Raw genomic sequence first — 26,906 nt, 5'->3', positions numbered from 1 at the left:
GGATTCGATCCTGGGTCTCCAGGATCGTGCCCTGGGCCAAAGGCAGGCGCCAAACCACTGCGCCACCCAGGGATCCAAGCCAGAATTATCTTAAAAAATAAAGTTATATCCTGTTTAAAACCTCCAACTACTTTAAATTGTACTTAAAACACAATGACAACTCCAATACTAAAGCCTTCAAAATCTTGTATGATCCAGCTCTTACTATCTCTTCAAGTTTTCTCGTATCACTATACTCCTTGCCCTATATTCCAGCAACTCTGGCATTGCTATTGTTTTTATTTTTATTTTTTTCCCTATTGTTTTAGTGTGAAAAAAAAAAACCACAAAAATCCCTGCTTTCATGGAGTTTTCACTCTAAAAATGGTACGAATTCATTTTGTTAATGGCCGAGTAATATTCCAGTGTGTGTGTGTGTGTACATATATACCACATCTTTATCCCTTCATCAGTCAATGGACATTTAGGTTCTTTCCATAATTTGGCCACTGCTGGCAAAGCTGCTATAGACATAGGGGTGCAGGTATTCCTTTGAGTTAGTATTTTTGTAGCCTTTGCGTAAATATCTAGAAGTGCAATTACTGGGTCATAGCATAGCTCTATTTTCAACTTTTTGAGGACCCTGCATACTGTTTTCCAGAGTGGCTGCACCAGTTTGCATTCCCACTAACAGTGCAAGAGGGTTCCCCTCTCGCCATATTCTCACCAACATCTGTTGTTTCCTGTGCTGTTAATTTTAATGGCTGGCTTTTTTTTTTTTTTGCATTATTCATGTCTCAGCTCAGACACTAGTATTTTAGAAAAGACTTCTTTGACACTCTATTTAAGTTGCCAGCAGTTCTCACACTTTGCATTTTCCTGCCTTTTTTTTTTTTTTAAGATTTTATTTGAGAGAGTGAAGGAGCACATGCATGAGCAAGGTTGGGGGAGTGGGGGGGGGAGGAGAGGCTGAGGGAGAAAGGGAGGGAGAGGGAGAAGCAGACTCCCTGCTAAGCAGGGAGTCCTATGTTATTGTTATTTGAACCCAGGACCCTGGGATCATGACCTGAGCCAAAGGCAGATGCTTAATTGACTGAGCTACAGAGACACCCTTGCTTTACTTTCTTCATAGCACCTATCATCATCCGGAATTATCTTATTAATTTTCTTCTCTTGCTTCTAGCACATACAGTACGTATGTGGCTTTAAAGCAACTAGTACACCAAAAGGAGTGGATTCTAATGAGTGTAAATTCAAAACTAAAAATGTATAGGCGGGGCACCTGACTGGCTCAGTGGCTAGTGTGCACGCCTCTTGATCTTGGGGTTGTGAGTTTGAGTCCCACGTGGGGTGTACAGATTACTTTAAAAAATCTTTAAAAAATTATATGAAATGCAGATTGCTGAGGTTCACTCAAGGTCTTCTGAATCAAAAATCTTTGGGATGGTGTGTACTTATAATATGTGTGTGCTCTAAAGTTTCAGACCACTTCTCCAAGTCCATGAGGGTAACTTGTGCTCTGCAGTCCAGGTAGCCCCATTAGTTCTGTCAACTTTCCTTTTTAGGTTCCTTGGTGTCATTTCTGGTCGGCAGACCTCAGTTGGGACCACCCTAATCCATCAGAGAGCATATAATGTCAAATCTCAAAATGGGGAAGTTTTTTTTTTTTTTTTTTTAGAGGCCAAGGGATATAAAGAGTGGACTGTCCAGCCTCTGGCATTGTTCGTCTATCCACAGACCTAAAGGGGAACACTGGAGTGACTTTCCTAACCAAGATCATGTTTCCTACGGCAACGGACCTCCATGGGTCTATATGTCCAGTGAAGAGTTACTGGCAATGCCTCTTCAGGGCCCAAATACGTTTTCTCAATTGAAATCAACAAGTGTTTAAGGGATCACCTAATTCCAAGCCCAGCAAAGCTTCCAATCCTGTGGAGGAACAAGACACGGTCTAGTTATCAAGTTGCTTACAACCTAATCAACTGCCTTCGAGTTTTAAAAACTGCAGTGTTCTCTTGTTTCCAGTTTTTAAAAATAAATAAAACAGAGAGCAGGACGTGGTTGAATGGATTTTTGCATTTCCCCCGTCCCCACCCTTGGATGTTTTTTCTATTTTCAAGTCTCTTGCTTCGTGCTTTCTTCCTCTTTTTCCTTGGTTAGTTTAGCAGTTTTGTGTGCTTTATCATCGTTAACACTTCCATTACTATTCGTTGAAGTGTGGGAGGTATTTTTACATGTAAAGCTCACTTAATCTTTAAAACAACGTAGCAAAGCAGCTGCCAGGGGGCTGGGAAGATCGCTCCCTGGAGGTCCGAAGGTTCCAAGGCTCCTCCCGATCCGGCTGCTCCTCCTGTCGGGGGCGGCTCCCTAGGGCTGGGCGTCTCGCTCCAGAGCTTGGGCTCACTTGTGCGCGCTCGGCTGCCCTTTGGGAAGGCGACTTGGAGCGAGAGGGGGATGCGGAAGCCCGAGGTTCAGAGATGAGCGATGGAGTCACTGCTCCATCAGTGTTGAATCATGCTTCGTGTCCTGAACAGCACCCCCACCTTCCGAACGGGAAGGGCTAGAGGAGCGATGCGGTGCGGCGCCGCAGGGGTGGGCAGGGCCGGGCAGGGCCGGGGCGCCGACGCGGTCGCCGAGCTGGAGGCCCCGTGCGCCCCGGGGCAGCCCTGGCCCCGGCCGGCCCTGCACCCCCGGGAGCCCGCGGCCGGGGCCCAGCGCGGCGCGTGCAGACCCGCCGAGGGGCCTCCGCCGGCAGGTGGGCGTCAGGTGCACGCGCGCGGGGGGCGCCGAGCCCAGCCCGCCCCCACCCCCCGCTCGGGATCCCGGCGTCTCCGCCGCGGTGGCGGTGGGGGGGGGCCGGGACCCCGAACCCCGACCCGCACCGCAGCCGTTGCACCCGGGCCACCTGGGCAGCCGCGGGACCCCGAGGCCCGGCCTGACCCCGAATCCGCAGAGTCGGCTTCCCTGATTGGCTTAGCGCACAAACGCAGGCGAGCGCCGCCTGAGACTCGCTCTTTGATTGGGCTTTAAAGCAACAGCAGAGCACGAAATAAAGAGGCCTTCAGCCATTGGGCCGTCGCGTGCATCTCCTTCTGGCTTTCTCTGCCGCCTGAATAAGCGTCTCAGGATCTTCGTCATGAGTCTTAAATCTGGGCCTGTCAGTTCGCCCCGGCGTTGCTCGTCTCTAGGCAGGGCATGGGGTTTACAGAGGCCCGCCAATCCCGTCACGGCGAGATCAGGTTGCCGGGCAGATTATGCTAATAAGGCCCCGCCTTTTATGCTGCTCCCACTCTGCGGCGGGAAGAACCACCTGGAGGTGGCGGGGGGGGTTTGATTTCCATCACCCCTAGGGAGAGAGGACCGGGGACCCGCTGATCTTCCAGCTCCCCTCACCCAACGCCGTGTAAGTACCTAAAGGATTAAGGGAACCGGATAAGCCGGCGGCCGGAGTACCCCATCGACTGGGAGGGTGTTTCGTCTTTGCTTAGTCCCACCCAAAATGGCGCCAAGCTCTTTCCGCGTCTCAGCGCCCGGCCGGGGCCAACCGACCGCGGACCCGGGTGGGGGGGGACCTGGCGGTGGTGGTGGGGGGAGCAATCCCGGCGGCGCCGCCCGATGGTACAGTCCAGCCGGGGCTGGGACGCGGCACCTCGCTCGGGGTGGGGGGTCAAACCATCCGCGCCTTCCGAGGGGACAGGGGCAGAGCGCCCTCCGGGAGCCGCTCCCGGCGCTGCCTTCCGGGCGGCCGCGGCGCCTCCGGGCCGGGCCGCGCCCGCGCCCGCGCCGCCTCCCCCGCGACCCCCGCGGGCCCGCTCGCCCCCCGGCCGCGCGCCTCTGCTCCCCTGCCCCGGTGGTTGGGCCGGGGCGGCGGTTGGGCGCCCCGCGCGCTCCTGCGGCGGCGGTTGGGCGGGCGCGGGGCTGGGCCGGCGGGGCGCGGGCGCGGGCGCGGGCGGCGGGCGGGGGGCGCGGGCGGGGGGCGCGGGGGGCTCCGGCCCCGGCCCCCCGCCCCCCGCCCCCGCCGTGCAGCCCGGCGTCGCGGGGCCCGGCGGGGCGCGTGGACGGCGGCTCCCCGCGGGCCGCCCGCCTGCGGTGGCAGCGACGTCCCCGCCGGGCCTCGGCGCGCGCAGGCGGGGTGTGCGCGCGAGCCGGGGGAGCGCCGCGGAGCGCGGGGCCGCCACGAGGAAGCCCTGCCCGCCGGAGCTCTCGGGCCTCCGCGGCCCTCGCCGTCGCCGGACCCCGCAGAGCCGCCCGGGACGCCCCACCGGCCCCGCGAGGTGCCCCTGCGCCCTCCAGCCCTCGCGCGCCGCCCCGCCCCGCCCCGCCCGGAGGACACGGCCCGCCTCGGGGCAGAGCCCGCTTGTAAAGCGCCCTTGATTCGATCTGCTGTCTTGATCTTTATAAAGATTTTATTTATATACTCATGGGAGACCCAGAGAGAGAGGGAGAAGCAGGCCCCGCGCAGGGAGCCCGACGTGGGACTCGATCCCGGGTCTCCAGGATCACGCCCTGGGCCAAAGGCAGCGCGGAACTGCTGGGCCACCCGGGCTGCCCCAATCTGGTGTATTTAGACACAACTTCTAGCTTTACTTTTTTTTTAACGACTCGTGTCGCAGTGAACAATTGAGTAGTAGCGCTACGTTTTAAATTTTTGGACCGGTTGGAGGTGGGGGGATTGTTGGGTGGCTCCACAGTTTAGCATCTACCTCCGGCTCAAGGCGTGATCCTGGAGACCCCGGATCTAGTCCAGCATCGCGCTCCCTGCACGGAGCCTGCTTCTCCCTCTGCCTGTGTCTCTGCCTCTCCCTCGCTCTCATGAATAAATAAATCTTAAAAAAAAAATAAAATAAAAATTTGGACCTAGACGTTTTGCCCACCTTGTGACTCTTGGTTTATTCCTTGTTCATCCACTCTTGGCTCCCCTCTTTGTTTTGCAACCTGCTCTCTTTTCCTAAATGAGCCATTTTTAGTTTCCTAACGTTTTGCAGCCCAGGGATTAATGTGCGCATCCTATGCTGTACATGTGAATGTAATCAAGTCTGTATGATAGAGACGGCAAAGTTCACATCTTCCAGGGCCCCAAATGCTTTTTACTTAGGTTATGGTGATACAAGGTATAGCCTGTCAGTCCAATATGATCCTAAATTGGTTGGTACTGCCTCAGTTTCCACTTTGTCTAAATTTATTATTTCTTCCTGGTTTTCACGATACATGATCATTGCAGAAACCACAGAAAATAGAGACACAGTCTGAAATAAAAACTACTTAAAGTAAAATGACCAGAGATAATCCCTCCTGATATTTCAGTGTGGTTCCCATCTTTGTGTGTGTGTTTGAAACGTTTCTACCGACTTGGCATCATGATTTGTGTTTTTTGTATCTAGTTTTTTTTTTTTTTTTTTTTTTTTTTTTTAACTTAGATCAGTAACCTAATGACTTCACTGGTGATTTGCTACTTTCAAGACTTTCCCTAATACTTGAAGGGGGCACCATGAACTCTTCTGAATGGAAAGAATTTACAACATTTGATTCATTTTACCTTTTAAAAACATGTCCCAATGGGTTAGGTTTCTGGTAACAAGCAGAATTTGAGGAGAGTTGAGAAATACTGAGCTATAGTTATGGTTTCCTTAATTTTACATTTCAAGCACGAGTAAACATAAGTTCATTCTTTCATTTGGTAAAAATGAACTATTAAACATCTTGTCATCGCAGTGTTTGAATTGTTTAGTCAGAGTTGGTTTTAAAATTGAATGCTGATGTACTTTGACCTATTACAGCCTAAAATACACAATCTCCCCCCCATCCTACCTCTTTCCCAAAGAGTGTAGACACACCCCCTTCCAGCAATTTGTATGTTTTTTACAAGCAGAATTTATTATTTTTAAAATTTATCATTGGTACTTTAATATATTAGCAAATGAGAATTTGGTGTGCTGTCTAGAAAGAGCCAGGAAGTTAAGAAAAAATGAATGTTTGCCACAAGCAAATCTTCGCAGAGTGGTCCCTCTGGAATTCTCCATGGCTACCGCGTAGGGGGAGGAAGGTGAGAGGGGAGTTGCTGACTTCATTATTTTGGTCCTTCCCCCCTACCTTGCAGCCTTCTTCTCCCTCTTCTGACATTATCCTGTTTACATGATTTACTTCAATCACTGCTAAATCTGCTCCCTGTCCTCTTTTTGTTCTCAAGGTTGCAACCCTATTTCAAGATTTATGGGGAACATTCGGAACTGGTGCCTTTCTATTTCCTATAGCTCCTTCTGCGACATTGATACTTCACTATTAGCGCTGAAACATTATTGCCGTTCCCTTCCTCAGATCCTTCAGTGGTTTATACACAGCTGTATAGATTCTAAATTTGTTCAGCTTGTGGAAAGCACCTGGAAGTGGGTTTTGTTTTGTTTTGAAAACTTTGAAATAGAGAATTACTTGGTGGTGGTGGGGTGATGGTGAGAAAATGGAGAGGGAGGGGGGAGATTATGGATAATCCCAAATCATAAGTATAGCAAAATGTGTCACAATGTGTAGGAAACAAACATTATGGAATCAATACTATGCAAGACTTCAAGAACCCCAGATAGATTGCTGGAAGGTCATTATCTGCAAAAATGATCCGTTGTTGCTTGTTACTCATTTCCTAGTTGGACTCTTATTTCAACATTAGAATATCGGAGCCACATGCTCTCTTTCTTGACCTATATCTTTCACTTTTCTAGGTCTGACTCTGGCTGTAATCCACAGCCTCTTTCCTTTGTGATCCTTACAAGGGCTGTCCCTTAGATCTCTGCTGCCCCATATGGTAGCCAGTGGCCACATGTGGCTGTGGAGGGCTTGAAACTTGGCTAGTTCTGTAAGTGTGAAATACTTTTATGCCAGATTTTGAGATTCAGTATGAAAAAAAAAAAAGGCTCAATTGGTAACTAGAAAGTTTATTGACTTATTTTTAAGTAATCTCTGTACCCGACGTGGGGCCCGAGCTCAGGACCCTGAGATCAAGAGTCCCATGCTCTTCTGCTGAGCCTGTTGAGCTGATGCTCTTAAAATATTGGTTGTATGTTGAGATGATAATATGTTGCATATACTATGTTAAAGATATTATTGCAATTAATTTCACCTGTTTTAAATTTTTAAAGAACGTGGCTACTACAAGATTTAAAATTACATATGTGAGGGATCCCTGGGTGGCTCAGTGGTTGAGTGCCTGCCTTCGGCCCAGAGCATGGTCCCAGGCCCATGGGAGTCCTGCGTCGGGCTCCCTGCATGGAGCCTGCCTCTCCCTCTGCCTCTGTCTCTGCTTCTCTTTCTCTCTGTGTGTCTCTCATGAATAAATAAATAAAATCTTAAAAAAATAAAATAAAATTACATATGTGGCTTGCCCATGTGGCTTGCATATTTCTGTTGAACTGTGCTGCCCTAGGCTTAGTTCAGTAGGGGTGAGGTGTTTCCAAGTAGTGGTAAACTGTCATACAATGTATTGTCTTTGTTTCTATAGTTTCATCGAATAGATACTGCTAATATGTAGGTGGGCCTGATTTTTTTCTTAGTGCTTACGATAGCTCTCACAGAAGCATTATTCTTCTGAAGAAAACCTTAAAACCACTTACAGATAATTGAGTTAACTGTTATTGAATTAATATGCTCAATTAATCATTCAAACCTAAAATAATAAAATGAAAATCTGTTGAGCACACAATCCATTAAAAAAAAAAAAAGTAGAGCTAAGCATAATCAGCTGAATTTTTCCAAACTTGGTCTGCTACTTATTGATTTTTATAATGTGTCATTTTTTCAGAGATTTAGGAAATACTTCTGGGAGAACGTTGAAATTGAGAAAATCAGGCTCACAGATTTTTTTTTTCTCCTCTATGATTTAGGAAATGGCCACAATAGTTTGATTCCAAGTATAGAACGTTTTGGACCAGCTCATGGGACAACTATCCTTTTAAACAAAAGAGAGTCAGCTAACAGATGAAATCATATTCTTTTAATACCCGTATTTGAAAACATTGAGGGACACCTGGGTGGCTCAGTGGTTGAGCATATGCCTTCGGCTCAGGTCGTGGTCTCGGGGTCCTGGGATAGTGTCCCGATTGGGCTCCACACAGGGAGCCTGCTTCTCCCTCTGCCTGTGTCTCTGCCTCTGTCTGTGTGTCTTTCATGAATAAATAAATAAAATCTTTAGAAAAGAGAAACTTTTAAAAAGAAAACATTGAGAGTTTTGCCCTAACTTACTTTGGTGGGAGTATTTCCTTTTACTACTCCATATGGGTAGTACCTAGTTTGACCTTGTGGCATTGAACCGCGTGGGCTCTGCGAACAAAAGAACCTAGATTCATAGACTAGATTCAGTTGAATCATCTTGGGCCTATAACATAAAATCTCTAAGCTTAGTTTCTTTATCAAATCCTTTAACATTTTTTTTTTAAGATTTATTTATTTATATTTTAGAGAGAGAGAGACAGCTTGGTGGGTGGGGGCAGAGGGAGAGGGAGAGAGTCTCAAGCAGATTCCATACTGTGTTGACACTGAGCACAGAGCCCCATGCGTGGCTCCATCTCACCACCCTGAGATCACAACCTGAGCCAAAACTATGAGCCGGTTGTTTAATGAACTGTGCCACCCAGGCGTCCCTCATTCAACTAGTTCTTAATTCTTAATGAGGATAATAATAGTACCAATCTCATACTCTTGGTATGAGAACGCTTGTTATCAGTCACTACAATTATACAAATGGCTCAGTAACAAAGCACATATGGGGGCCCCTGGGTGGCTCAGTGGTTGAGCATCTGGCTTTGGCTCAGGTTGTGACCCCAGAGTCCTGGGATTGAGTCCCGCTTTGGGCTCCCCGCAGGGAGCCTGCTTCTCCCTCTGCCGGTGTCTCTGCCTCTCTCTGTGTGTCTCACATGAATAAATAAAATCTTAAAAAACAACAACCAAAAAAACCTCAAAGCACATACTGATTGCTGGCTCAGTACCTACCAATTTTGAACCTTCTGCTTCAGCCAAACAAATCTTCCCACTGTTCCTGCAGTTCCTGCAGTATTCTGGAGTTTTCCTTCGTGTTTTCACACCTTACTTTCTCACACGGATTGTTTGTGTCATCCCTCCCCGCCCCCTCTTCCAGTTCTGTCCACCAAAATTCCATCCACCTTTTTTGAGCAGTTGGTTGGTTTTTTTTTTTTTTTTTTTTTTTTTTTTTGGTAAAGAACCAGGGAGTAAATATTTGTGGTTTTGTGGACCATATGGATTCCAAAACGTGATGTACTGTAACTTTCATGTGTTACGAAATACTCTTTTTTTGGAGTATTTTCAACTATTTGAAAATGTAAAATAGCTCACAGGCTATATCCAAAAACAGGTGCTGAGCCACCCTAGGGCTGTAGTTTGGCAAACCCTGTACTAGAGCAAGTTGAAAGCACACATTCTTCATTGAGGCCCCATTGACTGTCTTACTTGAAAGTGATCCCCTTTGTCACTGGATGTCCTACAAAACAGGATTTCTGTACTGTTTTGTAATAATAGTGACATTGACCGATTGCTCCATTTGTATCATGTAGCAGTTATCTGGGCTTATTTCTTGGTTCCCAAATATGTTATAAATTCCTAGAAGTGATAGATACTTTTTAACCCCCTCATGTAGTGCAAGAAAGCCTTTTACTTTCTGGATTCTGTAATGTTTGGAGGAAGAAAGGAGTGAAGGTAATCAAGATATTCAAGGTGATTTCTGAAGTCTTCTTTCCTTTTCTTCAAAATTTTTATGTTTTGTGTGCAAATCTCTCCCATTTTCTTAGCATTGTTTGAAGATTTTGAGGCCAGTCTGTTGGGGGTTATTTTCAGGCTTATTACAAACCATGATTATAGGCAGCCTTATTATGTCCTTCTGAGAGCGGAATAGCTATAACACCTTTGGCTAATTGTTGCTTTGCATTTGACTAGACTTTTTAGTGTGTTTTCTAAGGCATCTGTTTCCATTTCATCCTTAATGTGCAACATTGACAGAAAAGTATTGTAACTACAGATGAAAAAAGAAGACAATTTTAGTGAATGATGTAAGAGTGGTGGGAGGGAAGGCTAGGAGCAAAGTGTGTGCATTCTCAATCCTAGGCAATGGTTTTTATATATTTTTTTCTTTTTTAATATTTTATTTATTTGACACAGAGGTAGAGAGAGCAAGAAAGCACAAGTGAGGGAGCGGCAGGTAGAGGGAGTGGGTTCTTGACAGAGCAGGGAGCCGACATGGGGTCTCCATCCCAGGACCCCGGGATCATGACCTGAGCTGGAGGCCAATGCCTAACTGACTGAGTTGAGCCATCCAGACATCCCTATTTTTTTCCCTTAAGATTATTTATTTATTTATTGAGGGAGAGAGAGGGAGAGAGAGAGAGAGAACACACAGTGGAGAGGGGGAGAGGGAGAGGGAGAGGGAGAGAGAGAAGCAGACTCCCTGCTGAGCAGAAAGCCCCATGTGGGACTTGATTCCAGGACCCAGACACCATGACCTGAGCAAAAGGCAGATGCTTAACTGACTGAACCACCCAGGTGCCCTGACAATCGTGTGTATATTAATTAGATTTCAGTCATTTATCCATCTCTCTTGAAGTTGATTAATGAAATTATCCTGGATTTTAATTAAGTACTTCATACATTGATAAATATAAGGACCAACATACAACCAATTGGTATTGAGGATTTATGTGACATGTAAGTTTTGTCGAGTACATGAAACCTGTTGAAGTGAGATATGATATAACCATGAAATGTTAATTCTAGAATTAAAATTAAATTATAGGGAGGCACCTGGGTGGTTCAGTCATTTAGCATCCAACTCTTGGTTTTAGTTCAGGTCATGATCTCCGGGTGGTGGGATCTAGCCCCCTTTGGGCTCTGTGCTCATCACTGAGTTTGCTTCAAATTCTTTCGCCCTCTCCTTTCCCCTCTGCCCCTCTCTGTTCACACCCTGTCTCTCTGTCTCTCTGGAATAAACAAACTCTTAAAAAACAACAGCCCCTCCCGGCCTCCAAATTATGGAGAGCCTGGCTGGCTCAATCAGTGGGACATGTGACTTTTGATCTTGGGGTTGTGGGTATGAGCCCCATGTTGGGGGTAGAGATTAACTGAAAAACAAAAAACAAAAAACAGAAAATGAGAATAAATTATATGCAACAGAAATTATACTTTGATGAACTTCGTTTCATTAAAATTTTTAAGAGCATTTATATTCATGCTTATTTATGAATTATATATGAGTTTTTCCAAAATCTAGGTGTCTCATCAAAAAAAAAAAAAACCGATATCTTTTGGGGTGCATGGTAGCTCAGTCAGTAAAGTGTCCCGACTCCTGGTTTCGGCTCCGGACATGATCTAAGGGTTGTGAGACAGCCCTGCATTGGGCTCTGCACTCAATGAGGTATGTGTTTGATATTCTCTCTCCCTCTCCCTCTGCTCCTTTCCTTGCTTGTGCTCATACATGCTCGCTCTCTCTCAAATAAATAAGTAAATAAATAAAATCTTAAAAATGGTATCTTTTTATACATCATTAAAAAATATATCTTTTTGGGGTCCCTGGTTGGCTCAGTCAATGGAGCATGTGACTCTTGATCTCAAGATTGTGGGTTTGAGCCCCATGTGTAGAGATTACTTAAAAAAAAAAATAAAAACTGTATGTTTTTTCAGATCTGTGGTTTTTCACCAGTTATAAATTATAGTAGATATGGGACACCTGGCTAGCTCAGTCTCTAAGGTATGTGACTCAATCTTGGGGTTGTGGGTTCGAGTCTCACACTGAGTGTAGAGATTGCTTAAAAATAAAATCTTTGAAAAGAACTCTTGGAGATATATTTTAAGTCTAACAAAAAATGTGTAAAAGACCTTTACAAAAAATAATTTGAAGACTTTATTGAATGACTTTAAGTGAAACATAAATAAATGAAGAAGATACATTGGTTCAAGGATCAGAAGATTTGATACTGCAAAGTGGCAATTCTTTGGAAACAGAGATTTAATGTAATCCCAACAAATTAATAAAAAGGCAAGCTGATACTAAAATTATCAGTAAGTGCCCAAGAAAAGGCCAGCGACTCTTGAAAAAGTAGAAACAAATTGGAAACCATCTTTACTGGAGCTCAAGAAGAGCTGTAATAATTAGGACAATGTGGTATTGGCACCAGGATAGACTAATTGATCAATAGGGTGCCATGAGGTGTCCAGAAACAGATTCATATGTATTCAAAAACTTATGACCCAGGAAGCTTGGCAGATGAAAGGCAAAACAATAAAGCTTTTAGAAGTTAATATTGGAGAATGTATTCATGACCTCAGTATAGATCTTGAATATCGAATCTTAAATAAGATGTTACCTGCACTAATTAGATAATGGGCAGAAGTGTTGAGCAGGCATTTCAGAAAAGGAGCTATCCAGATGTCTAATAAATGCACAAGAAGGTGTTCAACCTTGTCAATAATCAAGGAAATGCAAATTACAACCACAGTGTCATATAACCATATCCGTAAATCACAGTTAGCAATACCGAATCCTGAAGCTGTTGAGCAATAGGAACATTCCTACCTGGCTGATAGGAGTATAAAGTGGTATGACTACTTTGGAAAGCAGTTTGGAATTATCTAGAAGGTCAAAGATATGTGGACTCTAAAACCCAGCAGTTCCCCTGCTAGAGAAATGCATATATATGAGATAATCAGAAAACGTATTTGGAGTAATTAATTTTCCTGATATGAGTTGACTCAGTTAATATTTGAGGGCTGCTATGTTCTCTTCTGTGCACAAAGGTAGCTTTTGTCTTGGTACAACAGTGAATTAATGTTATTTATATCTTCCCTCTGCTGAAAATTTTAATACAAAATCTTTCATCCAGTCTGTTCTTCAGTTCCTAAAACAATGCTGGGCACAGACTAGGCATTTAATAAATATTATTATTTGATTTTTATAATGGGTCACTATAGCTTTGTAGTTACCTCAACTAATCTGGTTTATGGACTAATTTGCGCATTTAAAACTCCCTGTGGGTTTGGTAAATTATAACCTCCCCGGGTTCCTTTGAGATCAAGCCCAGCTTAGTGATTGCATCATCTGGTGGGAGGCCAAGGGGACAGAAGCAGATCCCAGCCAGGCTTGAGTTCTGGCAGTTTTGCGTAGGAGGAAGCTGTGCAGCAGAGAGGGAAATGACCAAACTCTGTAGTCAAAGGCGTCTGGGTTCAAATCCTACTTATGGAGCCCTATGACCTTGGACAGGTACACATTTTTGGTTGTTGTGGAGACTGAAATTGAGTATTTAAAAGCCATCTCATAATGCCTGGCATGCGATAGATGCTGAGTAAATGGCAAATAGCTACAATCATTACTATTCCACTGGTGTTTACTTAAGTAATATTATTTCCACAGTATACATTTTCATTAAGATGGACTATGATTATGCTGAGTTTTAAAATAAAAAAAAAAAACTGCATCCATTAGGGGATTCTAATTTTGTGGTCTCCATTAACCACTTCACTGGATTTGCAAATGAATCCAACATGTCTGCATCTGAATGAAATGGTTCAGCTAAGTGTTTGCAGAGTAGATATGGCTGAGATTTCTAAACAGCAGTGGGATGCCACTACCTTGTCTCTTCATGGAGGAAAATGCTAATCACAGAGTTTTAAAATTCTGTCCATTTTAATTTGAAATATATATATATTTTCTAGTGAAATACGTCATGTGTCAGTTGAGAGAACGCTGGCTTATAGTTAAGAGATACTTATTTCCAAATGAATGGTTTAATAATGGAAATGTATTAAGTACCTTTTTTTGTTTTTAATATTAAGTAGCTTTTGATTGGAAGTTAAGACTTTTCTGGGTAAGATATCTTCATGATCTAATGCTTAGCCTGTGGTGATCATAACTTAAATAGTTATTAATATTTGTAATACACTCTATGCTATTGTACTCTATTGTAACAAACATCCCACTCTATATCTTAACGGTGAGCCTGTGACTTAGCTAAGACAGGTGATGTTATTTCACTTGTCAAGATAAATAACTTTTTATTTGCCATCACATTCAATATTTTTACACTGCTCTGTACTTAAGAAATGTCCTGGCTTGTAGAAGACAATTCTGGATGGTAGCCTCTTATAGTTAGTTTTATTAAGATGGAGAAGGTTGAAATTTGAAGAAGGTTGAATAGAGAATATAAGTCTTAATTATGTGCCGGCAAGATAGGGTTTTCATTGAAGGCAATTAACTGCCTCCCTCTGTCATCTGTCTGGGCTCACCATCTCCTTCATTAAATGCTTGTCTTTGACCATTCTGTGTTGCAAAATATTTAAATTTGCAAACAAAGGACTGAGGTTGAGGAATGAGAACTTGATGGTGAACAGCAGGTGAGACCCTCATTAACCTGCTGGGGGCTGGTGGTGTGCAGAAGTGAATTGGATATAAAAGGAATTACTTCAAACTAGTATCAATTTGCTTCTTAATCCTGGGTCAGCACAGTGGCTCAGCCTATTTGAACAAAAGGCTACATAGTGTTTCAGGAATTGAGGTAGCTTGAACAGGTAGTTACACTGTTTTCTCTTGCATTAAACATGTAGTGTTAAATAAGGAAAATTGGGTTCTACAATAATTTCCTGTAACCAATTTTAATATTCTTTTTTTTCCAGTTAAATCATTAAAGCCCTCGAATTTAAAGAAATAGCTTAGTATTTAAGATTATACCTCTTTACATCACCCAGTATTTTATCCTAAGTACTTGGAATTGTGATTGTTGAGTCATTGTTACCACCGAGAACCATCTGTAAGAAAGGCTTTTCAGACCTCCAGAACACCCACCTGCCAGTCCCCTACTTCGTTACTGCAATTGCTAATTCAACAAAAGAGCCTGAGATATTTGGGCCAGATAGCTTTCTGTGTCCAGGTGTGCCAGGGCCACGGCCAGTAGTATTTGTACCCCTGCCAGTTGTCTTGTGAAACAATGCCACCGTTCACAAAGGGAGCTGCGGCGATGTGCTTCTGCTACGTAAAGCCATTATCTGTAGTTGAAAAACAGGGGCACTCAGTGTTATTGGATGAGTCATTTGTATCAATCTTTCAGTCTTCAGATATTCCTCATAAATCCATATTTACATACAGTGCTTATTTCAAATATTCCTCATAACTGGATGGAACAGATTAGCTTGTGAGCATGTGGCAAAGGGAAGCTGGAAAATCAAATACTGAGGAGAGTAATGGGGTTGGTAAGGAAGAGCACCTAAATTACAGAAGACCACTTACATTACCAATCATTTCAGCCTTTTCAGAATTCTGACATAAATGCCACAAACATATTAGGGAGGCTGGTAAGTTGTATCAGGTGTCAGGATTCTTGGTAAGTTTTTGTTTAGCAATAAAGTTTTTTTTTTTTTTTTTAAGGTGATGATTTTGAGCACTGAAAGTTTATGTATGAATGTCTATTAATATCACTAAGACCCAGTAAGAATTCAGAACTCGGATCCTTGCTTATTAAAGGCAGGTCTTGGCCTCATTATCATTATATGAGGCCTCAGTCCCTCATATTACTCCTCGAATGATTTTCCAGAAGGTGTTATTGCTGTGATAGATTTTCCTTTCCTTTTTCATCTGAGAGTTACTCAGATCTGGCTGACATCAGGATCACCTGTAGATATTTATTTGTTTATTTGTTTATTTGTTCGTTTGTTTGTTTAAAATAAGGAACCCTTCATGAATTTGCCTGTCATCCTTGTGCAGGGGCCATGCTCTTCTTCTCTGTATCTTTCCAATTTTAGTACATATGCTGCGGGAGGGAGCACCACCCGGGGATGTTTAAAAACAAAGATGCCCGCCCTTCCCCTCTACCTCTGCAGTTGATTGAATAAAAATTCTTAAGGTCGGGTAGCTCCTGGCCCGCTCAGTCAGTAGGGCATGCGATCCTTGGTCTTGGGGCCATGAGTTCAAGCCCCACGTTGGGTGTAGCACTTACTTAAAAAAAAAAATTCTCAGGGATCCCTGGGTGGCTCAGCGGTTTAGCGCCTGCCTTTGGCCCAGGGCGCGATCCTGGAGACCCGGGATCAAATCCCACGTCAGGCTCCTGGTGCATGGAGCCTGCTTCTCCCTCTGCCTGTGTCTCTGCCTCTCTCTCTCTTATTGTGTGCCTATCATAAATAAATAAAAATTAAAAAAAAAAAGAAAAAAATTCTCAGCATAAGGCTCTGGAATTTGTCTTTTGGCCTAGCTCCCTAGGTGATTCTGATGAAACCAGTTCATGAACTTTGGAAATTGTAATTCTTTAACTTGAAGGCTTTTACAGGCTCATCTTGTTGGAGACTTTTCTCTCTGTTACTATGAGCATGTCCTCAATTCCTCTTGAATCTGGAACTTTCTCAAGCTGTTTTTATATACATATGTATATGTGTGTATATAAAAATATATATAATATAATTATATAATAATATATAAATATTACATATATTCACACATATAAACTTTTTTTTTTTAAAGATTTTATTTATTTATGAGAGAGCATGCCCAAGTACTGGTGCATGCATGAGCGGGGTGAGGGAGGGGCAGAGGGAAAGGGAGAAACATACTTCCCACTGAGCTTGGAGTTCAACTTGGGGCTTGATCCCAGGACCCCGGGATCATGACCTGAGCTGATGCCAGATGCCCAACTGACTGAGCCACCCCGGGGCCCAAAAGTTCTTGGTGTTTATAGTCAAATGGCTCCCTAGAAGTTCTGCATTGATTGAAGTGTCCATCTTTTTTTTTTTTCTTTTTTAAAAAATGGCTTCATTAAGGTATCATTCATATACCATTCAATTCACTCGTTTAAAGGGTACAGTTCAGGAGCTTTAGTACATTCTGTAGTAGAGTTCTGTAGAGGTCACCACAATCAGTTCTAGAATATTTTCATAACCCCCAGAAGAAACTCCACACCTCCTGGCCATCTCGTTCGTCTACATTCCCCATCTCTATTCTGCTTCCTGTCTCCATTCATGTGCCATTCTGCATAGTTTACATAAGTGAAATCACTCAACATGCAGTCCTTTTGCAACTAGCTCCTTTGAGCAGAGCACTGCGCCTGGTCGCAGCAGACATGCCGCACCACCGTGCCTCCCTTACTGGGGTCTACCCATTTCTGGTGTCCACAGGCTCTTCTGTTTTTGACAAGCAAAAGCTGAGAGGCCTGAGAAGCAGAGACGCCTGCAGAGAGTTAGGCAATCTCTTGGGCCTGGAGAGATAAAGATCAGAGTGGAAGGACTACAAAGGTGCTCAGTACTGGAGGCCCAACATCCCAGAGGCAAAGAAGACCCAGGGGGTGAGCCTGAGACCAGCAGTGGCTTTCCTCTTGAGGTATTTGCTGCTAAGCTGTCAAGAGGCTAACCAGCAAAAAGCAACCGAATGGAAGGGTGGGGATTATGGTAGCTTTACATCACTGGGGAGACCAAAGCTTCGATTCAGGCCCACCAAGGAAGAAGCTCCCCAGGAGACAGCTCAGAGTCTCTGTGGCAGCTTCTGGAAGGTCAGGCTGAGGAGCAGACCCAATGTGATAGTTTTCCGGAGGGAGTGAGCTCCAGGGGACTGAGTGCCCTGCCCTCCCTCTGCCTGCCAGGGGATGGGGGATGGTGGAGGGAGATAGTGGTGGTTACTGGGGCTGTCAGGCCCCGGTGGTGTTCCATGCCTTGACCCACCAGAGTTTACTCTGGAATATCCCTCATGTCGGGTGCTAACGGTTTGTGCCCTTTTCTGTAGGCCCGTGATACACTCTGCCGCTTTGAGGCTTCCCTCTAAAATCCTGTGAGAGGAGAATAGAGAACTCCTGACAGATTCTCTTTGAAATCGCCTTCAGATTTTACCAGCCAACCAGCTGTTCTTTGTAAAAAGGAAAAGGCAGACATCAAGGTTTATCATTCTTCAGAACTCACGCTGAGTGGTGGTTCCTTTTGAACTCTCAAAGATTTTAATGTAGAATTGTTGGTCTGAGACCCCCAACAAGACTCTTGGCCTTGGTTTTTCTTTTCTTTGAGGAAGGAGGAGGACTCGGTGCCCGGCGGGGAGTAGAAGGGCAAAGGGACATATAAATGGAGTGGGAAAAGGGTACCTTTCCAGATCTGCTTGAGCCACTTAGGTCCTTGCTTATTTTTGTCACCCTGTTTTCTTTTTTATTTTTTGAAGTCATCCTGTTTCCTAATCTTTTTTTTTTTCTTTCTTAAATCTTTTTTTCAGTTTTCTTCTGGTTGCACAGTATTGTCTTTGATGATGGCCAGCAATGAATCAGAAAAGTTTCTTTAGGTTGTTTTCTGCAATAGTGTTTAATTTAGTCTGTGATGCATCAGTCCTGTAATAGTAAAAGTGCTACTGATTCTGAAATTTTTCTGCCATTGTCTGTTCACTTATCCAGTTTCTTAAGTTTTTTTTTTTCAAAAGTTTTCTTCCAATGGCATAAAATTTTACCTGGAGGGGTGCCTGGCTTGTTCAGTGGGTAGAGCATGTGACTCTTGATCTCAGGGTCATGAGCTCAAGCCCCATGTTGGGTGTGGAGCCTACTTAAAATAAATAAACAAATAAAACAAATAATTTTTTTATCTGGAGTTTTTCTGCAATCTCGAACATTTCGTTGTTTGCTTCACTGTTAGCACTCATGACACATGTTAAATATGATTGGCATCAGTAGAAATACCTAGAGGACTCTATTATCACTTTCTCATTTTTTATCTTTACCCTCAGACTTGTCTGTTTAGATGGAAATATTCCAAATCCATAACAGCTTAATGAAAAACACTTTAAATTTGGAACCTAGTCAAAGGCTTATTGTGATTATTTTTTAAAGTTGTCTAAAGCCTTTGTTATTTTATTTTTATTTATTTATTCAGAGAGAGAGAGACATAGGTAGAGGGAGGAGCTGGCTCCCTGCAGGGAGCCCAATGTGGGACTCGAACCCAGGATCCCAGGATCATCCCTGAGCTGAAGGCAGATGCTCAACCATTAGGCCACCCAGGGGTCCCTCAGAAGCTCTTATGAAAGTCTCATTTCCCTGACGGTTTACTCTCTCAGCAACCTTTGGTTCCTCAGGCCTATTTTCCCTAATTAAAATTGTATTTATATTACTTCATTGTGGAATTAAAAATAATATTTTGGTCCTATGACTCTGCCCTCACTCGGGGGTTTCCAGTACTCTTAGCTGGGGGCAGAGGGGCCCGACGGGATAGGGTGCAGTGCTGGCATGGGCTGGGGTGGTGTTCAGGCTGGGCAGACCCACGCCTGGGCAGGTTATGTCCGCTCCCTCTCTGGCATTTCCTGCTCTGGGAAACGGAGCGCAGTGTTGCATTAGCCTCCGCAGGGTTGGGGTGAAGAGCAAAGCAACAGGTCTGTCAGGAGACTTGGAACACTGTGCTAGGCAAGGTGATAATATTGTTATTTTAAACGTCTCATTTTTAGTTTTTTCTCGGTGTTACTAGTGTGAAATATTAAAATTGAGAAACTTACGTGACGATTATTTAGGCTTCCTCTTCTTGGCAAGACTGGGGAGTTTGTGCTGAAATTTCTAGAATTCTGTTATTCATCCCTTGCTACTTACGCCACCAGTTCCTGTTCATCTTTAAGAACAGAGTCTAGTAGCTTTTTTGTCTTTTCTTTTGAGTTCTAACACCGTTTTGTCCAGAGATCGGTTAAATGTAAAATTTCTACTTGCCGTTCCAAATGAGTGGGCACAGTAGAAACCCTTCATTTTCATTTCACTTGGCCTAATTTTGTAGCTTTCAAATTTAATATTGCATCTCAGTCGTGTAGTGGTTAGCAGCTGTTCAGAGCACTCCTTTATGATTCTGTGCTATTGTTTTCGGAATTATGAAGATACTTGTTTTAAAGATTTTATTTATTTATTTTGAAAGAGAGAAAGTAAGAGCATGCACGCGTGTGTGACAGCAGGGGCAGGCAGAGGGAGAGAGAGAATCTCAAGCATACTCCATGCTCAGTGCTGAGCTTGATGGGGGGGGGTCAATCTCACAACCCTGAGATCATGACCTGAGCCCAAATCAAGAGTTGGTTGCTTAAATGACTGAACTATCCAGGTGTCCTGAAGATACAGGTTTTAAGCAACTCCCCTGGGTTGTTGTGACACTAAATTAATTAACAGATTGCTAAGTGTGAATTGCTTAGACCAGTGACTAGCATATGGAAGGCACTCAGTACGTGTTAGCTGTCCACATATCCTGTCCCTGTGATTGGCCCCATGCACCGGCTCCATCCCTCAGCTGTGTCCCAGGGCACAGTGCCAGAGGGCTGTGGTTAACGGTAGATGCTCATGCAGCTGGTGGGATGGGTGTTTCCCAAGGCTTTCATTAAAAAGAATGGTGTAAAAAAAAAATAATAAAAAATAAAAAGAATGGTGTAAAACCCAAGATGAATCAGGTCAGGAGTCAGAGATCCAAGAAATAAATCCAGAATCAGAGTCTGGGAGTTTGTGAGCTAGGAAACTAGGAGGCGGGGGGGGGGGGGGGGGGGGAGGAACAGTTGAAATAGATCCAGAGGGTGGCTTGTGCTGACTGGGCCTTTGACAGGAAAGTCAACTGCCTTTGTATCCCCTCACCTGGCCATCCTGCTCCCCCTAAAATGAAAGTCTTTGGAGTTTCCTCATGTTGGGGAAGTATTTATATGGAAGAAGTGAAAAGAATGAGCCTGAGGTTTGATAGGACATTGGCAATAAGGGCAATCCCTGCTGGGGCGCCCGGGTGGCTCAGTTGGTTAAGTGGCCGTCTTCGGCTTGCCTTTGGTTATCATGATCCCGAAGTCCTGGTGAGATAGAATGGTGGTGAGGTCCAGAGCCCATGGCCAAGAAAGCATTTTTTATTAAAGCATGAGGATAGGACCTGTGGGCAGAGAGGCTGCCCTGGGGTTGTGAGGAATGGCTGATTATATACTATGGGGATGGAGGAGGTAAGGACGAGGGGAGGATGTCCTAAAGGACTTTCATCTGCTGAAGGAGACCCTCAGGACCCTGGAGGCCTGACTGTTCTCGAGCTAAGGTTGTTTTTCCTTCTAGCAAGCATGACTAACACTGAGATAGTTGGAAGTTTCCTGGAGGAATGTCACACACCCCACCCAGGAGTGGGGGCGGGGGGGGCAGGTTGTGGGGTGTCCTCTTATGCTTTGTCATCAGCTAGCCTTCTGCTCCCTCATCGCTGAGATCGAGCCGGGAGTCTGCTTCTCCCTCTTCCCCCTTCTCTTGTTCTCACTCTCTCTCTCTCAAATCTCAAATAAATAAAATATAAAAATCTTAAAAAAAAAAAAGCAATTGCTGCTATTTATTATTCACCTACCGTGCGCCAGACACTTGGGCAGGTGCCGTGTGTGGTCGCTACCCTGCTCTGAGGAGCGCAGAGCTGACTGGCTGTCAGGGGTTCCAGAAAGGTCAGCGCCTGGACCGGGCTGGCAGGGTTGCTCTGGCCACCGCGGGAGCGCGGGTGCAGTCTGGCTGGGCAGGGGACAGGCGGGGCAGGCTTCACTGGCCATGGGAGGACTAGGGCCCGGAGTGACCCTGGGTTTTCTTCACGGTCTCGAGGGAAAAAGGTACCAGTGAAGTCCCACGTCCAGCATGGCAGAGACCGCGTGACTACTGCAGGCATCATCCAGGGCGTATTTTTATTTCTGTTTGTTTGTGTGGTAAAGCACAGCTGAAGTAGAACCCGCCCCGAGCGGCGCCGGCCTGCAGGTTCCCGCAGCCCTTCCCGGGTCAGCGCTGGGCCAGGCCTGTGCTCGGCCTGCGTGGGGCCGCCTGCTAGCCGGGGCCTCGTCCGGGCCCTTTGTGCTGATGGCACCGAGCCTCGTGTTTCTGAGGTTCATCCACCTCGTGGCTTCGGTCAGAATTTCCTTCCCTTTTAAAGCCGAGTCAGGTTTCCCTCTGCGTAGACCCCACTGTGTCTCGCCTGTGTCCCCGGCACCCGTGGCATTCTGCAGAGCAGTGTTCTGGGCCTGGATCAGGCTCCCGATTGTTCTCTGAAGGCCACTTTACTTAGTAGTCAGAGAAGGGGGAGCCCCCCCCACCCCCGCCTATGCTCCCCCTACCCCGACTGTAACTGTTTCTCTTATCTCAGAAAATCCTTAATCTCATGTTCTGCTTTCACTTCTGATTCTCACCTATTCCCTCAGAACGAGAAGGTTCTTTCCTTCTCCCTGACATTCTTCTTGCCTTCTCCACCCCACTTCCCTGCCTACTTTGCTGGTTTGGGTATTTCTTGCTCTGACATCCCCCCTGCTCTGTTTACGCCTTTGCCTTCCTGCCTCCTCTCCTCCGGCTCACGGCTCACGTTCTCTCCGGAATACTCTTGTTTTCTGCTTCCTCAGGGCTTTTCTCTTTTCTTTCTTTCTGGCCTCTCTTACTCCCTTCTCTCCTTCCTCTAGTTAATTTCTTCTTACTGTACCGTTTTTGATTTATGGCTCACAATTCGCCCTAATTATTATTTCTTTCATTAACATTTGAGCTGCTCACCATCGTCTAGTATTCTAAGCATTTTGCAAATATTAGCTCACTTGATCCTCTTTACACTGTACGAAGCACATCCCACTGTCATCCCATTCCATGTTATACCTGGTGACGCCGAGCCACAGAGAGGTTCGGTAGGTAATTTGTACAAGGTCCCCCGTTAGTGAAGCCACAGGGGCCAGGATTGGAAACCGCAGGTCTGGCTCCAGCTTTTGGGCCAAACCTTCACTGCCTGAATGCAGTTCCCTAGCTCAAGGGCAGCGGAGTATAGTAATTCAAGGTTGAGTTAAACAAAAAAATGCTTGTCCTGCCAAGTTCTAAATGTTTTTTTTTTTAATTTATTTTTTTATTTTATTATTATTATTTTTTTAAATTTATTTATTTATGATAGTCACAGAGAGAGAGAGAGGGGCAGAGACACAGGCAGAGAGAGAAGCAGGCTCCATGCACCAGGAGCCCGATGTGGGATTCGATCCCGGGTCTCCAGGATCGCGCCCTGGGCCAAAGGCAGGCGCCAAACCACTGTGCCACCCAGGGATCCCTTTAATTTATTTTTTAAGAAACTATTTTTTAAAGATTTTATTTTATATATTTTAAAGATTTTATTTATTTATTCATGAGAGACACGTTTTATTTATTTATTCAAGAAGCAGGCTCCATGCAGGGAGCCTGACATGGGGCTTGATCCTGGGTCTCCAGGATCACGCCCTGGGCCAAAGGCAGGTGCTAAACCGCTGAGCCACCCAGGCTGCCCTAGAGATTTTATTTGAGAGAGAGAGAGAGAGAGAGAGAGAGAGAGAGAGAGAGAGAGAGAAAGGAGGAAGAGGAGGGGAAGGGGAAGGGAAAGGAGAAGGAGAGAGGGGCACAAGCAGGGGGAGCAGCAGGGGGAGTGGGGAGGGAGAAGGATCTGCAGAGCAGGGAGCCCAGTGTGGGCTCGTTCCCAAGACCCTGGGATCATGACCTGAGCAGAAGGCAGACGCTTAACCAACTAAGTCCCCCAGGTGCCCCCACTCTAAAAATGTTTAGAAACCAGTGCTTATATCCAGAAGTCCCAGGGGTAGCTGGTGCACAGGGTCCAAGAGCACCTGGCTCTGCGGGCCCCAGACAGAGGGGTTCCATGGCTGGCTGCTGACAAAACCCAAAGGCAGAGAATCAAGTGGTGGGGAACTAAAAAGAATTTATTTCAGGGAAGACCGTGGGCTAGCATCTCAAAGACTGTCTTCAAAGTGCTGAAAATAGTTCAGGTTTAATTAAATAAGGAAAATGTGGGGCAAAGGTGGGTGGGTACATGCAGGTGGGCAAGTGAAGGTCAGGTCTAATCATTGCCTGGGGTCAGTCCCATGGGGTCTTGCTGGCCCAGGGCAGATCTCATGGCTTGTGGGGTGTTCCGGTTGCCATCACAGGGTGCTCTGCCCACAGGGGTCTTCGCCTGGCCCAGGAGACTTGCTGGAAAGAACCCAATTAGAAAGTTTAAGGTCACAATGGAGACAGCCAAAGTCGTTTTTTATCATCTTGTATCTTCACAGGAGTCTTTATTTACCTTTTATCTAATACTCCTTAAATCTATGTTTCTTTTCAAGTTTCATGATTTAAAAAAAATCATTTAATCTTATAGTTTAAGGACTGAAAAGATATATAGAATTGAATTGTAGATATAGATGATAGATGTAAAACTGAAAAGCAGTTTGATGAAGTTATTTTATAAAGAGGCAACCGATTTTCCTTAATATATTCGGTTTTGTTTTCTAGCTTTGTTTAATCACTGACCTCTGACATCCTAACAGATGGTTCCGTAAGTTTTTATTTCAGCCAAGTTTATTTTATTTCAATTAAATTACTAGTAAATAAGCTTTTTTTTATTATCCCAAGAATCAAAATAGAGTGGGTAACATAACTATTTCATTGTATTTTTTAAGGTTTTTTTTTTTAAAGATTTTATTTATTTATTCATGAGAGACACACACACACACACACAGAGAGAGAGAGAGAGAGAGAGGCAGAGACACAGGCAGAGGACAAAGAAGGCTCCATGCAGGGAGCCCGACGTGGGACTCGATCCCAGGACCCTAGGACCACAACCTGAGCCACCCAGGCATCCCTAGTGTGTAACAACTTTAAAGGAAATATGTAAAGGATTATACACCAATGTAAATTATCAGCATTTGGAGTGTAATCCATGCCTAAATTGCTTTCTGTCTTGCGCTTATCTTGACTGGGATGGTTTCGCTGGGAAATCTAGGACAATAAACTTAAAGAAAAAAAAAGAAAAGGAAAGCTGAGACAAACAGCTTTAGGCAACGAAAGAAATCTCTGCTTAAAGCATCATCTAAATCCTTCCCACTGTCAACCCGGTGGTGCGGTGTAGGGGTGAGAGCACTCGAAGTCGCAGGCTCTGGTTTTTGTGCTGTCTCTATTTGCTCCGTGACTTGAGTGACTTGAAGCGATTCATCTTCTCTCTCAGACTTGTGACTTTGTCATCTATACAATAGAAGTTGCTCTGGGTGAGTGGTTCTCAAGCTATCCTTCCTCCCCCCAGATTGTGTTCTACAGCCACACCAAGGCGTTCTCTCATATAAATAAAAATAAAGGATAGAATTTTCTTAATTTTGAGTTTTTACCACCTGAGATGTCACTAACCCTTTGTTGCTATTGCTGTCAATTGTCTTAGCCAATGTGCTGAGTGATGGCAAATGAACAAGTGGCCAAAATAAAAAAAAAAAAAGGAAATATCTAGTCCTGCTTAATTTGATAATTTTGGGAAAAAAATGCATAGTGGGGTTGGATGTGATTTTTATATAGGTCACATATAATGGACTTATTTGTGCTGGAATCATAACCCAGGTGAGGTGTTCTTAGATTATAGGATGAAAAGCAATGTAGGATAGTGGCCAAGCACGTGAGCTCAGCAGCCAGATTGCTCAGGCTCGTGTTGCAGCTCTGCTATTTACTTACCAGCTCTTGCTAGCTCCGTTCCCTGGACAAGTCTTTTAACCTCTCTCTTTCTCCTCCCCTACACAGTGGAGGTAATAACATACCTACTTCATAGGTTATTATGAGGATTAAATGATTCAGTGCATGGTAAAGTACTTAGAACATGCCTACCGCTTAGTAAATACTTTATAAATATTAGCTATCATTATTCTGTGATATTAATTGTGAAACATATTAATACATACATTTCAGTGAAATATATTAATATTTAACAGTACCCAGCAAAGAACATTGATTTCCAGGGCTATCTTCCAAACATGTTTGAGAAGCCTGGGCCAGGAATTTCTCTTCTTATTCTGAAATTCTTTTATTCCATGTTATAGAATTGGATTCCCTATAATCTTCTTGCTCCCTTTTTATAACTTAATCCCTTAATGAACATGTTTTTTCACTATACATAGAGTAAAATCACTTTTTTTCATTTCTCAAGTGGAATCTAGTCTTAAATATGACTTCAGAAGGGTTTCCTATTTCTTGACAAAGATGTCTATATATCCTATACATTAGTTACAATTGTTATCTATTATTAAATACCTAATATACTTCATTCTTTGTCCTTCTGGATGAAGAATGTGGAGTTCAGAGAGAGTAAACCAATTGTTAAGAGCCCTAAGTGGCAGATCCAAGATTTTAAGCCAGGCTGTCTGACTCCAAAGCCTGCTGCACTATAAGTAGGACAAATCCCAATTCCTATTCCAGGAGCTGTAGTATTTATGGTCACTAATTTGAGGGATGCCTGGGTAGCTCAGTGGTTGAGCGTCTGCCTTTGGCTCAGGTTGTGACCCTGGGATCCTAGGATAGAGTCCCACATCAGGCTCCATTGTGAGGAGCCTGCTTCTCCCTCTGCCTGTGTCTGCCTCTCTCTCTGTGTCTCTTGTGAATGAGCGAATAGAATCTTAAACAAACAAAGAAACAAACAAAAAAACCCCAAAAAACTAATTTGAAACTAATTTGAAGCTCAGGCAGCAGCACACCTCTAAGTGCTCCTGTTCTACATGAATATTTTTGAAGGATGCTCTTTTTTTTACTTGGGTCAGCAGAAGTCACCATATAGCTGTTCCTACTCTTTCAAAGAATGACAGTGGTGACGGGCATGGAGGGGGACACTTGACGGGATGAGCACTGGGTGTTATTCTGTATGTTGGTAAATTGAACACCAATAAAAATTAATTTATAAAAAAAAAAAAAGAATGACAGTGGATCAAGCCATCAGGTGACAGGGCAAATAAAAAGTTGCTTGTGTATTAGGCCCGCGGGCCTCTGGGTTCAGCGGCACCCCACTGGCCCCAGAGGAACTCCCATCCTGGTCCCATCTGCCTTCATCTGCTACCTGGAGGATTCCCGCCGCCACAGCCCTGGGCTGGCTGCCCTGTCCCAGCATCGCCGCGATGCAGGCGCCCGAGCTCAGGGAAATGCTGGGGCAAGGGAAACATTCTGGAAACATTCTGCCTCGGCCTCCCCTTCTGG

At 44.6% G+C, this 26,906-nt stretch overlaps 1 protein-coding gene and 1 non-coding gene across 5 annotated transcripts in view; one reads left to right on the top strand and one right to left on the bottom strand.

Moving 5' to 3' along the window:
• The first annotated feature begins 3,282 nt into the window (after positions 1-3,282).
• The window catches only part of PRDM10 (PR/SET domain 10), a 95,142-nt gene continuing 71,518 nt past the window's right edge, over positions 3,283-26,906 (top strand). For all 4 annotated transcript variants that reach the window (XM_055306523.1, XM_055306522.1, XM_055306521.1 and 1 more), the window contains exon 1: positions 3,283-3,382. The gene's annotated coding sequence lies outside the window, so the exon portion shown is untranslated. The remainder of the gene's footprint in view (positions 3,383-26,906) is intronic.
• LOC129498022 (U6 spliceosomal RNA) lies at positions 15,674-15,780 on the bottom strand. Its single transcript, XR_008662056.1, has one exon. It is a non-coding gene; the product is annotated as a U6 spliceosomal RNA (small nuclear RNA).

This window comes from Nyctereutes procyonoides, unplaced genomic scaffold, assembly GCF_905146905.1.
Source record: "Nyctereutes procyonoides isolate TBG_1078 unplaced genomic scaffold, NYPRO_anot_genome, whole genome shotgun sequence".
Lineage (NCBI taxonomy): Eukaryota > Metazoa > Chordata > Mammalia > Carnivora > Canidae > Nyctereutes > Nyctereutes procyonoides.
Note: the sequence above shows the minus strand (reverse complement) of the source record. Positions and strands in the feature narration are given on the sequence as shown.